This window comes from Lathyrus oleraceus, chromosome 4 (genome assembly GCF_024323335.1).
Source record: "Lathyrus oleraceus cultivar Zhongwan6 chromosome 4, CAAS_Psat_ZW6_1.0, whole genome shotgun sequence".
Taxonomy (NCBI): domain Eukaryota; kingdom Viridiplantae; phylum Streptophyta; class Magnoliopsida; order Fabales; family Fabaceae; genus Lathyrus; species Lathyrus oleraceus.
Window position 1 is genome coordinate 234,849,489 of NC_066582.1, and position 19,519 is coordinate 234,869,007.

The window sequence follows — 19,519 nt, forward strand, 5'->3', positions numbered from 1 at the left end:
GTGACTTATGTCATCCTTTGAAGTCATTTTCTACATGAGCAAAACTTGAAGAACATCATGGAGTTGCTAAGCTTGGATGTGGCTATCTTTATTTGATGCCTTGCTCTTCAACTTGCTATTTGTATATTGTTTGTTGCTTGATTCTAAGGTCCAAGGGAAAGTTGGGTTTCTATATGATATTCTTATCTATTGGATTGCATCCCATTGGTCAGATCTTTTCGACTCTCAACTTTTAATTTTGTGCTTAGGATTAGTCCCTCCCCCTTTTTAAATCTTATTTGCTTGTGTTTGTTTCCTAAACTTTGACCATATCGCAAAAATTAGAAACTTTGGCCTAATGCCATTGCATTTTCAAACTTTTTCTTAAATCAAACTTGTAAATAAACTTAACTATACTTGACTTAAAATTTCAAAAGCCAAAAAGAACTGAAACTCATTCAAATCATTTTAGGCCATTTGTGCCTTTGTCAAACTTAAATTCTAGTTAAAAGCAATGCATCCACTTTGAAATTGATACCACGAACTACGAGGTTTTGATCCCTTATTTTTATGTTGGTACGTAGGCACAAGTCCGAAGGTCTTGTCAAACACAAAAATATATTTAATGAATTCTTTTCTCATCCCCACACTCTTTTTATTTGCAAACATCATTTGTACCAAAACACATATGCGCACAAGAAAGGGATTCCTAGGAGTACCTAGTACACTTTGGGTGCTAACACCTTCCCTCTATGTAACCAATCCCCCTTACCTGTAATCTCTGGCATTTTATTAGTTTTGATTTGAAAACTTCTTATTTTTTGGTTTTGTTCGTACTTTTCCCTTTTCCCTTGGAAACAATAAAAGCGCGGTGGCGACTCTGGTTTTACTAACGTCTAGCTTATCCATAGCTTGATGGTCATGAATTTACCGCTACAGAAATTAAGTGGCGACTCTGCTGGGGAGTAGTCTCCAGTGGGTTTAGCCTACTTTTTTGTGTGTATATAATTGTATATATATTTGATGTATGTATATTTGTTTGTATGATATAATCTGCTTGTTGTGCTTGGTGATCTCTGAGTGGTGAGATAAGTTCTAACCCGAACTTGAGTGCAATTAAGATAGGAGGATGGTATAGTCATGTTCGACTTGTGTGGAGTAGTCCTTAACAAGTTGGCTTGAGACCCATCTACTCAGTGGAGACCCTTTTGGATTTAGGAATGTCACACAAGTATATATGGTTAGGCATTACTATCTCTGATTTGGGGTCTGAGAAGCTGAGGACCGTAGAACATTTAACCCCTCTTGGCCTATTTAGGACGTAGTGCGGAGACTGTTCAAGTTGAGACTTGATAATAGTTGTTACATAATACCGCACTCAGACGAGTTTCTCTTGAGAATATTATGGGTTGATGAGTCAGTCATCCTAACCTGTAATATTCGATAGATGGAATTAAGAATCTGGGAACTTTTAGAACATGATCTACAAATTTTTATCCTTAGTTCACTCCTTTTTGGATGGTTCTTACCCAGACTTCATGCTCGTGACTCACAACAAACCCTTGATTCTTGGTTGATCCAATCAAGTCTTGTCAATATCAATGGAACTTGGGTGTTGATAAGGTGTAAACCATAATCCACCAAAATGGATGATTGATCTTGACAATGACTTGATTCATCCATTGACCTTTGTTTTTTTGCCTTGTGTGTGATCCCTTATTTTTTATTGTTGCATTCATGCGCATCATAACATTCATCACACGAAAATTTCAAGGAACTGAGGTGTTATTTGCAAATATTTTCAGACCATGGATTATGGACGAAGGAGCACTAAGAAGTACAGTTTCAAATGTCCCAACTTGAAAGAGTTAAGGAAGCTAGCATCTTTTGTATTATATCCCTTGGACTTCAAACAATGCCATGGGAAGCTTCTGTCTATCTTATCTATTGATGTAGTTGAAGGACTTCTGAGTATGTTGGTTCAGTTCTATGACCCTCTCTACCGTTGCTTCACTTTTTCTGATTATCAGCTCGTGCCTATGTTGGAGGAGTATGCTCATCTCTTGGGAATACCTGTTTCTAGCAAAGTGCCTTTTAGTGGATTGGAAGAGATTCTCATGTCTCATCTTATTGCTAAAGCCCTTCACTTGAAGAAGTCTGAGATAGAGGCTCAATGGGTGAAGAAAGGAGGATTATTTGGGTTGACTTCTGAGTTCCTCATTAAGGAAGCTATTTCCTTTGCTTAAGCCGGTAGTGTGGATGCTTTTGAAGCTATCTTTGTGTTGCTCATATATGGTTTGGCTTTGTTCCCTAACATTGACAGTTTTGTTGATGTTAACGTCATTAGAATTTTCTTGATTGGGAATCATGTGCCTACTTTATTAGGCGACATGTACTTCTCTTTGCATCTAATGAATTCTAAAGGAGGTAGAACTATCGTCTGTTGTGTGCCTCTTCTATACAAGTGGTTTATTTTGCACTTGCCTCAGACGCCTGCTTTTATGGAGAACAAACAGTATCTACGGTGGTCTCAGAGACTTATGTCTCTCACTAATGATGATATAGTTTGATATGACACTTCATTGAGTAGTTTGGATATTATTTATTGTTGTGGTGAATTCTTTAATATGCCTCTCATTGGTACACAAGGAGGAATTAACTACAACCTTGCTTTGGCTCGTCGTCAACTTGGGTTCCCCTTGAGTGACAAACCTAATAACACTTTGTTAGAAGGTCTTTTCTATCAAGAGGGTAAAGATCCCCAACATTTGAAGCAGAAGATGGTGCATGCTTGGCATAATGTGCATAGGAAAGGAAGATCTGAGCTTGGTCCGTGCAATTGTGTAGCTTTGGAAGCTTACACTCTTTGGGTGAAGAAGAGAGCTTTGGAGTTAAAGATGCCTTATGCATGTGAGAGACCTATGTCTATGGTTGTGGTTGAGCCATTAACTCTCCCTAACCAAGATTTGGAGGAGTTGGAACACGCACTCGCCAAGATGAAACAAGAGAAGGATATATGGGAAAAGTGTTTCCATGCTTTGAGCAGAAAGCATGAGGAGTTGCAACTTGAGTCTAAGGACAAATATGCACTTATTGAGCTACTTGAAGACCGAGTGACAAAGAGACAGAGAGAGCCGTAGGTTTCATCTTCCTCTAGTATGCCTCAGCCTTCCGTCGCTTGGAAGAAGATTGTTGATCAACTTGTCCTCGAGAAGACTCAGATGAAGGCTTCTTTTGAGACCGAGATCTGATGTATTCGAAGGAAGTACGCTCCTGCCGCCAGATCTTCTAATGTTGTTGTTAGGGATCCTTAGGATGACTAGTCTCCTTTTCTCTTGTATTTTGTATTTTTGATTTCTGAAATTGTACTCAGTGTAATCCTTCCAATTATATAAATAAAAGAGATTTTTTATGGTCATATCAAATTGTTACAATTATTGTTATATATATATATATATATATATATATATATATATATATATATATATATATATATATATATATATATATATATATATATATATATTTGAAAATAATATAGTAAGTTCCTTGAAAACAAAAATAAACAAGCATTGCATTTCATGCATCATTTGCATAAGCAGGTTTCTCTTTCGCCAAATGTCTCATTGGTGTTTCTTCTGTGCTTCAGCCAAGATGACTCATCGATACAATACCTGTGCCAATCATCTGAAGATTATGGATCATCTTGAACAAGAGAACAGAGACCTGAAGGATGAGATTGCTCGTTTGACTGCCATGATGGAGTCAGTCCTAGCTGCTCAGAGCCCGTCTTCTCCAACACCAGCAACTCCTCCTACTCAGAGGATTGTCATTTCCGAGGTTGCTACCTCTACCATTCCTGCAACTACTGCTCATTTTGCACCCAACATGCCTATCGGATTCCCGTGAGGAATGCCGCCGAACTTTGTGCCTGAAGGCTTTGCGCCTACCTTTGCCTCCATGCCATCATCTAGCCTGGTCATGTCTGTGCCACCGCCTGTTGTGCATACTCAACCCCATGTAGAAGACACCATCTATCATTCTGAGTCGTTTGAGGGCCCAGATGTGTATGAGAAGATAGATGAAATGAAGGACTAATTCCTTGAGCTGCGAAAGGAATTGAAAACTTTGAGGGGTAAGGATCTGTTTGGAAAAAGTGTTGCGGAACTTTGTTTGGTTCCGAATGTCAAGATTCCGGTGAAATTCAAGGTGCCTGACTTTGAAAAATACAAAGGGAATACCTGTCCACTCAGCCATTTGGTGATGTACGCCAGAAAGATGTCTACCCAAACCGATAATGATCAACTTTTCATCTATTATTTTTAAGACAGTTTGACCGGTGCCGCTCTGAGGTGGTACATGGGATTGGATAGTGTGAGCATCCACACGTTCAATGATTTAGGAGAAGCATTTGTGAAGCAGTACAAGTATAATGGTGATATGGATCTAGATAGAGACCAAATGAGGTCATTGTCTCAGAAAGATAAGGAGACATTCAAGGAGTATGCTCAACGATGGAGGGAGCTTGCTACTCAGATTACCCCTCCTTTAGAGGAAAAGGAGATGACTAAGATTTTTCTTAAGACCCTGAGCTCATTTCATTATGAGCGGATGATTTCTAGTGCCCCCAGTGACTTTACCGAAATGGTAAACATGAGGATGAGGCTCGAAGAAGGTGTCCGAGAAGGACGGTCGTCTAGAGAGGAGGCGTCATCCAGCAAGAGGTATGGCAACTGTTTCAGCAAGAAGAAGGAGAGTGAAGCTAATGCAGTTTCAGTTGGGAGGCAAAGGAGGCCTCGGGTAAGAAGAAATCAACCATCCCGTCAACATCATCATCAAGTATCATCAGTCATTCCGGTATTTTTAGCGAATCAGTCAACACCAATTCAACAACAACAACGTCAACTACAACAACCACAGCAACGAACAAACACCTACAACAACAGCAATACTAATAATCATCAACAACAAAATTTTAAGAGGAAGAAGGTCTCTTTTGACCCAATTCCGATGACATATGCAGAATTATATCCCTCTTTGGTTCTCAAGAACCTATTACAACCAAGAAATCCTCTGCAAATTCCCGAACCACTTCCTTGGTGGTACAAACTAGAACTCCACTGTGCTTTTCATCAAGGATCCCCCGAACACGATATAGAGAATTTCTATCTCCTCAAGTATGAAGTTCAGAAGCTGGTAAAGAGTGGAATGGTGTCCTTTGAGGACCGTGCGCAAAATGTTAAAGTTAACCCATTACCTGCCCATGGGAATTCATCTGTTAATATGGTGGACGGTTGTCTAGGGGAGTTCAAGGTATTCGATGTATGCTTCATTAGAAGGTCCTTGGTGACGATGCATAAGGATATTTGATTGGTTAGCGATTGTGAACATGACCATGATGGTTGTGTTATCTGTAGTGTCACTCCTAGAGGTTGTATGGTTGTGAAGAGAGACATCCAGCGGTTGATGGATGAAGGCTTGATTCAGATTGTTCAATCCCGTCATATAGATGATGATGATGTCAATGTAATATTGCCAATATTCAAGACACCTGAGAGAGTGGTGATTTCATTTGACAGCAGCATCAGTAACAGTGTCAGCAATCGATTGGTACCACCGTTGGTTATACGGTTAGCGGGTCCAATCCCGTATGCATCCGATAAAGTTGTCCCGTATCAGTACAATGCTACTATGTTGGAAGATGGTCAAGAGGTCCCGCTACCTACAACCAGTTCTGTTGTAAGCATTGTTGATGTTACTAAGGTGACCCGCAGTGGTCGTGTGTTTGGGCCGGTGTTCCCAAAGAATATAGAAGATTCGACTGTCAGTAAGAAGGTGCTCAGGCTAATTATGAAAAGTGAGTTCAATGTGGTGGAGCAGTTGCTCCAAACCCCCTCAAAGATTTCAGTACTATCTCTGTTGATGAACTCAGAAGCATACAGAGAAGCACTGCATAAAGTTCTTGAACAAGCGTATGTGGAACATGATGTTACGGTTGATCAGTTTGATCATATTGTGGCTAACATCACTTCCTGTAACAATCACAGTTTCTGTGACGAAGAACTCCCTGAGGAAGGTAGAAATCACAATTTGGCTCTGCACATTTCAATGATATGTAAGGAGGATGCTTTGTCAAATGTGTTGGTAGACACCATATCTTCTTTGAATGTATTGTCAAAGTCAACTCTTTCCAAGTTGTCATACCGAGGAGCTCCAATGAGATATAGTGGCGTGATCGTCAAAGCTTTTGACGGTTTGCGTAAGACAATGATTGGAGAGGTGGACCTTCCGGTGAAGATAGGTCCGAGTGACTTCCATACTACTTTTCAAGTAATGGATATCCACCCGACCTATAGCTGCTTATTGGGAAGGCCATGGATCCACGAGGCAGGAGTCGTTACTTCAATATTGCACCAGAAGCTGAAATTTGTCAAGAATAGGAAGCTTGTTATTGTTGGCGGGGAGAAGGCGTTGTTGGCCAGCCACCTGTCATCTTTCTCTTATGTTGAAGCTGAGGATGAGGTTGGAACTCCGTTCCAAGCCTTATCTATTTCCGTTAAAAAGAGAGTTGGGGCCCCCATGTCCTCATTCAAAGATGCATCGAAGATTGTTAAAGATGGTCAGTCTGATCAGTGGGAGCGAATGGTAGAGGTCTCCGACAACAAGAGTAGTGTCGGTTTAGGGTTCCAACAAGGATTGCCAGCAGTCAGATCTAAAGATGTACAACTCAGCTTCCGTAACGGAGGGTTCATTAATGGTAATGAACAACACTTAGCTACTGTGCTAGAGGATGATGAAGAGGAAGACTGCACCAATTTTGTGACGCATGGAAAAGCTTGCAACAATTGGAATGCCGTTGATATTCATGTTATTATGCATCAATCTAAGTAATTGCTTTTATTTTATTTTTTAAATCCTTCTCCTATTACTAAGGTAGAAGTGAACATTGTTGGGCATTTTCAATTCGATCATCAATAAAATATAATTTTATTCATCCATATTTATGATGTTTTATTTTTACTTTTTGCTTTATTCTGAAAATGTTAATCACAAAAAAAAAACATAAATAAATAATATAATTGTCCATATGCATAATATTTGATCACAAATTCACTTCTCTAAAATCAAAATATCAAATCATTATGCAGGTTGGTTTCTAACCCCATCGAATAGAATGGTCTTTCTCCTTCTCCAAATTTTGAATTCCCTGTGTTTGAGGCTGAGGAGGAAAGTGATGAAGAAGTAAGTGATGAATTGTCTTGTCTTCTTGAGCATGAAGGAAAAGCCATTAGGCCGTTCGAAGAGCAGATTGAGCTAGTCAACTTGGGTTCTGAGGATGACGTGAAGGAGGTCAAGATTGGGTCTTGATTGTATCCTAATGTTAAGAAGGGGTTGGTTGATCTTCTCCTAGAGTATTCAGATGTATTTGCTTGGTCCTATCAAGACATGCCTGGGTAGGATTATGAGATTGTGGAGCATAGATTATCGTTGAAGCCAGAATGCCCACCAGTCAAGCAGAAGTTGAGAAGAACTCATCCTGATATGGCAGTGAAGATCAAAGAAGAAGTGCAAAAGCAGATTGATGTTGGTTTCCTTGTAACTGCTGAGTATCCGCAGTGGGTGGTCAATATTGTACCTGTGCTGAAGAATGATGGAAAAGTCCTTATGTGCGTTGATTACAAATATTTGAATAAAGCCAGTCCAAAAGATGATTTCCCTCTTCCACACATTGATATGTTGGTAGACAATACAGCTGAATTCAAAGTCTTTTCGTTTATGGACGGATTTTCCGGATATAATCAGATCAAGATGGCACCCGAAGATATGGAGAAGACCATATTCATTACACCTTGGGAAACATTTTATTATAGAGTGATGCCTTTCAGTTTGAAGAATACTGGTGCAACTTACCAGAGAGCAATGACTACTCTTTTTCATGATATGATGCATAAAGAGATTGAAGTCTATCTTGATGATATAATTGCTAAATCTGTTGATGAAGAGGAACATGTTGAGCATTTGTTGAAGTTATTCCAGCGTTTAAGGAAGTATAAACTCCGCCTGAATCCCAATAAGTGTACTTTTGGTGTTCGTTCTGGTAAGTTGTTGGGCTTTATTGTCAGCGAGAAGGGTATTGAGGTTGATTTTGCCAAGGTCAAAGCAATACAAGAGATGCCTGCGCCCAAAACTGAGAAGCAATTCAGAGGTTTTCTCGGCCGCTTGAATTATATCTCAAGGTTTATTTCACACATGATTGCCACATGTGCGCATATATTCAAGCTTCTTCAGAAAGATCAGTCTTGTGATTGGACCGAAGATTGCCAGAAAGCTTTTGGTAGTATCAAAGAATATTTGCTTGAGCCTCCGATTCTGTCCCCGCTTGTTGAAGGAAGACCGTTGATCATGTATTTGACTGTGCTTGAAAAAAGTATGGGTTGTGTTCTTGGTCAGCAAGATGAATCTGGAAAGAAAGAATTTGCTATCTACTACCTCAATAAGAAATTCACCGACTATGAGACTCGGTATTCTATGCTTGAGAAGACTTGTTGTGCATTGGCTTGGGATGCTAAGCGTTTGCATCAGTATATGTTGAATCATACCTATTGGTTGATATCTAAAATGGATCCAATCAAGTATATATTTGAGAAACCTGTTTTAACTGGGAGGATTTCCCGTTGGCAGATGTTGTTATTAGAGTATGATATTGAATACCAGTCTCAGAAGGCTATCAAAGGTAGTGTCTTGGCTGACCACTTGGCTCACCAACCGGTTGAAGATTACCAGTCAGTGTAGTATAACTTTCCTGGTGAAGAGATCTTGTACTTGAAAAATAAAGATTGTGATGAACCATTGCTTGAAGAAGGGCCAGAACCTGGTTCCCGTTGGGGTATGGTATTTGATGGAGTTGTTAATCATATTGGGGCAGTGATTATTACTCCTCAAGGAACGCATTTTCCATTTATAGCTATATTGACTTTCAAGTGTACAAATAATATGGCAGAATATGAAGCTTGCATTATGGGGCTTGAAGAGGCCATTGATCTCAGAATCAAGTATTTAGATGTCTATGGAGATTCAACTTTGGTGGTGAATCAAATCAAAGGTGAATGGGAGACGAACCAACCCGGTTTGATACCATATAGAGACTATGCGAGGAGGATTTCAACTTTCTTTTTGAAGGTTGAGTTTCATCATATCCCTCGAGATGAAAACCGGATGGTAGATGCTCTTGCGACATTGGATTCAATCATCATAGTGAAATATTGGAATGAGGTTCCCAATTTGATTGTGATGCGTCTTGATAGGCCAGCTCATGTGTTTGCTATTAAAGAAGTCAAAAATGAAAAGTCGTGGTATTATGACATCAAGTGTTTCCCCCAAATTCAGCTTTACCCGTCTGGGGCATCTTTGAAAGATAAGAAGACTTTTAGAAGATTAGCCGGAAATTTCTACCTGAATGAAGATGTGTTATATAAGAGAAACTTTGGTATGGTTTTGCTCAGATGTATGGATAGACACAAAGCAAACCTATTGATGACTGAAGTCCATGAAGGTTCCTTTGGTACTCATTCCAATGGACATGCAATGGCTAAGAAGATGTTGCGAGCAGGTTACTATTGGCTGACAATGGAATCTGACTATTGCAAGTTTGTGAAGAAATGCCACAACTGTCAAATTTATACAGATAAGATTCATGTTCCTCCGACACTGTTGAACGTCATTTCCTCCCCATGGCCCTTCTCCATGTGGGGAATTGATATGATTGGCATGATTGAGCCCAAAGCTTCGAATGGACATCATTTCATTTTGGTGGCTATTGATTACTTCACAAAATGGGTTGAAGCGGTATCATATGCGAATACAACCAAGCAAGTAGTTGTGAGGTTTATCAAGAATCAAACTATATGTCGTTATGGTGTGCCAAGTAAGATCATTACTGATAATGAGTCAAACTTGAACAATAATATGGTGGAAGCTCTTTGCAAAGAGTTCAAGATATCACATCATAATTCTTCTCCCTACAGACCTAAGATGAATGGGGATGTTGAAGATGCAAATAAGAACATCAAGAAGATTATTCAGAAGATGGTTGTAATATATAAAGATTGGCATGAGATGCTCTCATTCGCTTTGCACGGATATCGTACATCTATCCGCACTTCAACAGGGGCAACCCCTTTCTCTCTTATGTATGGAATGGAAGTTGTGCTCCCCGTAGAGGTTGAGATCCCATCATTGCGTATGCTGATGGAAGCCAAGTTGACTAAGGCTGAATGGTGTCAGACCAGGTTTGATCAATTGAATTTAATTGAAGAGAAGAGGTTAACTGCCATGTGTCATGGTCAGTTATATCAGCAGAGGATGAAGAAGGCATTTGATAAGAAGGTCAGACCTCGTGTTTTCAAAGAAGGTGACCTTGTGCTCAAGAGGATTTTATCTTTCAAACCAGATTCTAGGGGCAAATGGACTCCTAATTATGAAGGCCCATATGTTGTTAAGAGAGCCTTTTCAGGCGGTGCTTTGATCCTTACAACTATGGATGGTGAAGAGTTCACTCGTCCTGTGAACGCAGATGCAGTCAAGAAATGCTTTGCCTAAAAAAGAAAAAAAAACAGCTCGCTAAGTTGAAAATCCGAAAGGGCGGCTTAGGCAAAAATGAGCGTCTCGGTGGATTGAAAACCCGAAAGGGTGATCCAGGCAAAAATTAGAGACATAAAACAGAAAGAATTATCCTGATTAATTGAGTACCCCACCTTGGGGAAATTTATGCAAAAATTAGGGATTATGGCAAGTAACTGCATCCTGCTGATCTTCGGTTTTGAAGACATTCTTGAGCACAATAGTCGATTTTGATTTTGATCCCCAGTAGTGGCCAAGAGCACAATGGATATCAAGAATTGGTAGAAGGATTGGTGATCATTGTATTCAATGTTAACCCCTTTCCATGTCAATTACCATTTTCAACTTTTTAAAGATCTATGGAGTCTTGTCATTTACATATTACCATTCTGTTAAATAAAGTTGAACTTTTATCCAATTATTTCTACTCTTATTTAATTCAGCCAAATAGTTTTAAATTTTATCATGATCATTTTTGAAAATTAAATTTTTTTAATCAAAATCGTATTTTCTTAAACATATAAAAGCATTAAATTTAAGCAATCGGTTTCATTTAAAAGGAGTATCAACAACGGTTCGAAAGCAATAAGCCCTAAATGTGGAGGATTATTGGTTCTCCCCAAGCAGTAGGCGCGATTTCTCTTTCATCCCCGACAGCATTGTCCATCACTTGGTGTTTGTTGATTTCGCCAGACGGTTATTTCTCTGTCATCCCCAGCTGAGTTGGTTGGTTATTCCCTAGACAAATTTATATTTGGTCTCCAGCAGAGTGAGAATATTTCGTGGGTCTGGAAGGACTTTGGTTTCCTCACCAATCATCGTCAGATTTGTTCCCAGTCAGAGTCTCCTCCTGGTTTTTGAGCAGTTATTTGTGGTTATCCCCTGCGTGGTTGTCTCCTATTTGATATGGTGTTGAACTAAAATTCCCCACAGAGTTGATAATACTTTTCCTCAGCATATCTCCTCCTTCCCCAGCTAGGTTTGAGCCTTGAGATGTTGATCTCTCTTTTCTCCAGCAGTTGTTTCCCTCTTTTGTGGATTGACCAATAATTTTATCGATGATTCAAATTTGCGACGTTTTACATCCTTTGTGATTGTTTTGTCAGCATAATCATCATATATACATATACATATACACTCATATAACTTCATTGTTCCATCATTGGGCTTTGAGACTCATTCCTGTAATTGTTATTCTCTGTTATGGTGGTACTTTATCCCCATACAAGTTTGGTGTTTGTCCTCCTTCAATTGTAGAGTATCATCCCCTTAAGCATAAAGACTTTAACCTTTCTCCTTTCCCCACTCAGTTATGTCCTCGTGGATAATGATTGTTTCAGCTTCCTCCCTAGTTGATTATCTGGATGGAACCGCTCCCCTTGAGTTATATCCTCATTGGGTAGAGTCTTGATTAACCGTTTATTTCTAGATCTTACCTAGATAGATATTTTTGGTCCCCTGAGAGTTTATTACCCAGTAATTGGTAGTATTCTCCTTAGTGGGCAGTTTGTTACTTCTTACCCAATACCTGACAAAAGTAATCTTGTTTCTCCCCAGCGAATTCGTTTTCACGTGTCCCCAGGAAGTATATCCTTGATATGTTCATTCTAACCGATGATGGATATTTTATTCCCTTGCTTTAGGTTTATCCTTGATATGTTCATCCTAATCGGTGACGGATATTCTCACCCTTGGTATTCTACCCAGTAAAAAGGTAGTTGTAATCCCTGTTTTTAGTCCCTAGAGAGTTAATCCTTGATATGTTCATCTTAACCGATGACAAATTTCCTTTTCTTTACGGTCTTCTGCCCAGTAACCGGTAGTTGTAAATCCTGATTTTCTCCCCTTGTAGAGTTTATCCTTGATATGTTCACTTTAACCAGTGACGAATATCCTCTCCTTGTGGTCTTCGATCTAGTAACTGATAGATGTAATCCTCATTCGTCCCCTCGGAGTTTATCCTTGATATGTTCATCTTAATCGGTGAAGGATATTTCTCTTTGATGGTATTCTATCCAGCATTCGATAGATATCATTCGTACTTTTTGTTCGGATGGTTTATCCTTGATATGTTCATCTTAACCGACGACGGGTATCCTCCTTAACATCCCCAGGCAAGTCTATCCTTGATATGTTCATCCTAACCAGTGACGGATTTTCTTTCCTTTGAGTCTATCCTTGATATGTTCACTTTAATTAGTGACGAATATTCTCTCCTTTGTGGTCTTCTGCCCAGTAACCGGTAGTTGTAAATCCTATTTTCAGCTTTTCCCCAACAAGTCTATTCTTACTCAGTAACCGGTAATGAATATGTCTCCTGGTGGCCCTCAGTGAGTCATCCTTGATATGTTTACCTTAACCGGTGACGAATGTCCTCTCTGTCAGATTTTTATTATCCCCGTACCCAGTAACCGGTAAAGGATAATAAATTTTTTCTCCTCTTCTGTTGAAGTTTATTTCTTACCCAGTTGAGTTGAGTGCGTATTTCCTTAGTGAAATCACTTTTCCTGCATGAGTTGAGTGTTTCAGTTTTATGTTGATCTACCTGTTTCCCCTGCAGGTGTCCTTTGTTTCCCCGACTGAGTCTTTACATTTTCATGGAATTCCTCTAGTCCCCTAGTTATTTTAAGTCGTAGCCTGGCCTACGCACAACCCTTTTCCCCCAGAGTCTCTGTCTCCCCAGTGAGTTTTCCTTATGGAAATGCATTATACTCTTGTGGACTTTCAGTCTCTACGGATTCTTTTCCTTTGTGGCAACATTTCCCTACAAAAATGTATTTTAACATTCATATTATATGCATCATGAGGTCTCTTAGGGACCAAAATTTGTTTCTATATGTTGTTATTTAAGCCCATTCTACTGAGTCGATACGAAGATTTTAACCTTCACCTCCTCAGTTAGAATGTCCTTAAATAGGGGCAGCTGTAAGACCCCGATTTTGACCCTAAGATCCCTTAAGCTACCTCATCATATACATTAGCATTGAGATCATACCTCGACATCCTCCTTACCCCTCTTTCATTTGGTTTGTTTTGGGAGATATCACCAAGCACCATGTGATTGTATCATACTTGTTATTTTGTCCTTTACTAACCAAAATACCAAAAAATGTCGTTGTATTTGTCTAACTCTTTTGTAGGTAGGGCATGATCACCATTGATCTATCAAGTTCTCATCTGGGGTTTAAGACCTTCATTGCTAAAAGATCAACCAAGAAATGATCCACAATGGTTCTAGGCATCATATATGTGTCCCAATGATCTATACATGTTATTTTGATCAAGGTTTCTTCAAGAGTTTGGAGTTGGTTTGCCTTGGAGACCCTAGTTCATCTGGGTATCTTGAGTAACTTCTTCAACAAGCTTCTTCACCAATTGATCAAATACTTAAAGGGACACTTCAAATTTCATCATCTTATGTATATATGATCTCCCATGAGTCTAAAAATTCAAGAGAATTGCAAGTTAGCAAGTTGGTTGATGGTGGTTGGCCAAATGAATTCATCTAATCAAAACTAGGTCCCTCTAGACCCTATCTCCTACAATTTTCATCATATGAAAATGATTCCAAGATAAAAGTTACTCTAAGTGACATTCCAAACAACTTTCCTGTTTAGGTATAGAGCTAGTTTTTCTTGGAAAGTCATTTGTTATGTTGAAACATTATAGGTCATTTTGTTTAAACCCTAATTTGAAAGTCAACTTCCCAAGGCCATAACTTGCTCAATTTTTATGAGATGAAATATTTCTAAGTTGAACAATCAAATTCAAGGTGTATACTTCAACTTTTATGTTTGGAGGAAGATCTAAATCAACTTTTATGAGCATGTGATTTGAGGATACATTATAGGTCATTTTGGATCAATACCATTGAACAAGTGATTTTCCTCAACTTCGAAAATGCATAACTCATTCATCCCAAATCCAAATGATGTCAAATTTCTTACCATTTTGAAGGATTTTGAAAGAGATACAACTTTGATAAAGACACTTTTCTCATTTGGAGCTCACATAATAAGTTAGCCATGGTGGAATAATTGAACATATGGCTTAACACTTAGAAAATATTTTGACATGTTGAAATTTCCAAACTTCCACCTCAAAATTCATCATGATACAAGTTCCAAATGGTAATGTGTTCAACATAAGAGTTGTTCCTCTTGGTCTAACCTTTCCAAAGAGTCCAAATTCATTCATTTTAGACAAAGTTTGATGGGTCTTCGCATGGCTTGAACAGGGTTGTATCAGTTGGCAAGAATCATGCTTCAAACATCCAAACATTCTTTCCTTCAGTCCAACTCTCATTCAGACTTCATTTCATTTGCATTTGTACCTAATTGAGTTGCTTCATGGGCCTATACATGCCCATGCAAGCGTGCATTTCACATTGCCAATTTTGGAAGCATTTTCAAGTGTGCAAATATCACTTACATTTTGCTATAAATAGAGGTCCATTGCATCAGTTTGAAGGACCTTGCGCACCATCTTTCCCTCCAACCATTGAAACCCTCACAATTCAAAGGAAAACCTTATAAATTTCACTTGAAATTTTAGTTTGAATCTCACTGTTTCGAGATTCAGGATCTCCAGGATCCAAAGCCTTATACCATTCCTAATGTACTTCTGCAAGTTCCATAAGCAAGATCAAGCACGAATTGAAGCAAAAGAGATCCAGTTCTGCACAGCATTTAAGGTATTTTTCTTTTCTTATATTCTCCCTCAATTCTCATCAATTCTCTTGGATCCTTGGTTGTCTGAAGTCCTACCAATGTAGGCAAGAAGATTAACTTTCTTTAAGGTCAAATCGAAGCAACTCAGTTCATACACCTCAAAATTCAACTTCATGTATATCTTAATATACGTGGAGTTAGGTTAAATTGAGGGGATATTCATGATCTACGCCATTTTTTCTTTAAGATCACGTCCTCCTTTTTCATTTATGTGATGGTGATGAGAGAACCAGTCCGACCAGGGTCATCGGAGAAGATGATCGACACTTGGCTTCTGCGATGCGCTGGATGTTTTCTGAACCATTGGATCAACTCAAAATGTTTTAATCATGAACGTTGCTTATGATGACCAGTTGCGTAGCGCGCTGACTAGCGTGTACCATGGAACACACGTTCTCTACCACTTGATCTGCCACCTCAATTAATGAGGGAGTTCAAGTGGTCCATGTTTTTCTGATTTAATTGATTTTCATTTTATTCCTTTTATTTTCATTAATTCATATTAAATTTAATATTGACTCAAAAAATATGAGAGTTTCACCAAAAAAATTTAAAAAAAATCTTCTTTCATTTTCTGAATTAAAATTATTTTTTGGATCATTGGTAATAGTTTTCATGATTTAATTGATTTTGTGAATATTTTTAAGTGTTTAAAAATACTTTTAAGTTTTCAAAAATTCTGAGAACTTTTCTCCAAGGTCCTTTGACCTTGTTTGACCTATGATAAATCTCATGGCCATTTCTTTGGTGTTTTGATGAGGTTTTAGGAATTTGACAAATCATATTTAATTTAATGCATTATTTTTATTATTTTTAATTGATTAAATGCCAAATAAATTGTGTACAGCCATTTTTTAATTGACTTTGTGAGTTTGACTTGTGTTGTTGGGCCTTGGTCAAGGTTGATTTGACTTTGTTAGGTTAAGATCATTGGATTTAGGGGATTGATGGAATGTACATTCCATCTCCCAAAATGAATGAATGATCTTAACTTGGTAAAAGTACGCATTTGTCCAATTTGTGTTTGATACATTCCCCCTCCCTCTTTATCTCATTCCCATTCTTTATGCATTCATGACATGGACCTATAATGTCTCTATATCCTAAGGCTATTTGATTGCAAAATCAACATAATTATGGATGAGATTAGGTCCCCAACTTTGCATATTCTTTTTGTGTGTAGTATGTTTCATGAGCATAGTTCATCATACTATGTCTCTAACATGCATTAACACCAAAACTCTATTGCCCGGCCTCAAATAGTTGTGACTTCTACATAAGTCCAATTACGATTGCTTAACATAGCGCTAAATTTGTGACACAAAAAGGCATAGCATTCTAGTTAGTGAGATTTTAAGTCTCCCCTCTTTCATGGTATTGTGTGGAAACTTGGCCTTTTTTCCTTCCTTTGGAAGATGTCTTGGTTCAAGGATCCATGCTTGTGATGAGTGGGTTGAGTGTTCTCCAAAGAATGACTTAAACAAAACAAAATCAAAAGCAATACTAACTTCTAACTCATTAACAACTAACATTTAATTTCAAGTCATTTACTTTTAATGCACTTTAACTTTTAAGCCGTATTCATTTGCCATTATTCATACCATTCAAGTTGTTTATGTTAATGTCGTTTTCACTTTGTCCACTTGGACCATATTTTGTGATATTGTGTTTTTGTATATTTTGATTTGTTTGTGTGGTCTTTTGACCTTAATGTACATAATAAGAATAAAAACCCTAAAAAAAATTGTGTGAAACCAAGTGCTTGTGATTTGAGACTTCATCTGATACATCATTGAAGATCCATTTGAGTTCATCTACAACATGATCATTGTGAAACTGTTATTTTGAACCTGTGACTTATGATATCCTTTGAAGTCATCTGCTACATGGGCAAAACTTGAAGAAGATCATGGAGTTGCTAAGCTTGGATGTTGCTATCTTTATTTGATGCCTTGCTCTTCAACTTGCTATTTGTATATTGTTTGTTGCTTAATTCTAAGGTCCAAGGGAAAGTTGGGTTTCTATATGACATTCTTGTCTAATTGATTGCAGCCCATTGGTCAGATCTTTTCAACTCTCAACTTTTAATTTTGTGCTTAGGATTAGTCTCTTCATCTCCTCCCCACTTCTTTAATTTCAAAATCTCTCCCCATTTTTAAATCTTCTTTGCTTGTGTTTGTTTTCAAAACTTTGACCATATCGCAAAAATTAGAACATTTGGCCTTATGTCATTGCATTTTCAAACTTTTTCTTAAATCAAACTTGTAAATAAACTTAACTATACTTGACTTAAAATTGCAAAAGCCAAAAAGAACTAACGCTCATTCAAATCATTTTAGGCCATTTGTGCCTTTGTCAAACTTAAATTCTTGTTAAAAGAAATGCATCCACTTTGAAATTGATACCACGAACTACGAGGTTTTGATCCCTCATTTTTATGTTGGTACGTATGCACAAGTCTGAAGGTCTTGTCAAACATAAAAATATAATTAATGAATTATTTTCTCATCCCCACACTCTTTTTATTTACAAACATCATTTGTACAAAAACACATATGCACACAAGAAAGGACTCCCTAGGAGTACCTATGACAGTTTGGGTTCTAACACCTTCCCTCTATGTTAGCAACCCCCTTACCTGTAATCTCTTGCATTTTATTAGTTTTGATTTGAAAACTTCTTAATTTTGGGTTTTGTTCGTACTTTTCCCTTTTCCCTTGGAAACAATAAAAGCGCAGTGGCGACTCTGGTTTTACTGACGTCTAGCTTATCCATAGCTTGATGGTCATGAATTTACCGCTACAGTCACACTGAAGGTCCTATGGGTTCTGTTAGAATGCAAACACCACTGATACTTCTACGATCTCTGATGCATATGCAAAAATGCTCGCAATCTGATGCATTTGATGACGGTGATTTGAGAATTATGGACATCGACGAGAATGACAGTAAGTCTAGAAAATTTTTACGGAGCTGGAAGCTTTAAGTGGATCACGTCAGGATTTACCAGGTGGAACCCAAGATGATTTTATGCTGTTATGGATTGGGCATACAAGATTGATCTCCCACCACACCAATTCACAATGGGCCAAGACTCATTCGTACCGCATTACACCGAACTGAACACAAGTGACAGCTCCATGAAAAACTCCAAACTTGAATCCAAAGCCTTTCCTATTCCACATAAAAGCATAACCTGCAGTAACACAACAGTCCAAGCAAATCATACATCAACATAACCATTTTGCAGCAGTAACCAAAGCTAATAACACCAGCCGCAATAATCCAATGGAAAAACACCAATAGCAGAAACAAAATGCCTCAAAAAATCCCTCCAAGGCTCCACAACTTCAATTGACATGCATAACAAAACCACAACTAACATAATTGTAGAATAACTGACAATTCACCATATAACATCAACAATTTGCAACTTACGTCTAACCTAACAGCTCATTGATAACTGAACTCACTCACCCAAATTAACTAACAGTTATCCCTGCCCTAACAGAGCTACCCGAGTTGCCTGATTCTGTTAGATTTTCAACTCTATAAAATCCTACATTCAGCTCATAATGAGGGGGATCCATTTTTTCACTCTACAAAAATCTTCATTCGTTCATTTCCATATTTTTCGACCTTCTCTACTCTCTCTTTGAACCCACACAATCCCTCGCCATCTCCTTCTCCCTCTTGGAAATTGCACGGTGCTGCAATAACAACCATAACAGGATAAATATGTTAACAGAAGCACAGATTTTCAACACAGAAGTTCCAAAACCGATCTCTACACACACACGCTTCTGAAATCAAAGGAAATTCACACTCTTGCATCAAAGAGAAGAGTCCAAAATCACAATAAGAATTTACACAAAAAACATACACAAATCTCGCACGCAAGGATTCACATCAAATCCGATTAGCAGAGGAAAAAAAAGAAGAAGCTATTGGAAATCAAAAGGTCAATATGATACCTGTTCAATCCAGTGAGTTCTCGATTCTCCTTTGACACCTTTTTTCTTCTGTTTGCGCACTGGCGATAATGGAGTGAATCGAATCTTCGAATTAAACGACACGATCACAAAGAGAATTGAAACGTGAATCTTTGAACCTCCAAGATTGATGAACACGAAGTCGTGAGAACGAACGTATCGCTGGATTCGATCTCCTTGTTTGGACAAAAATGACGC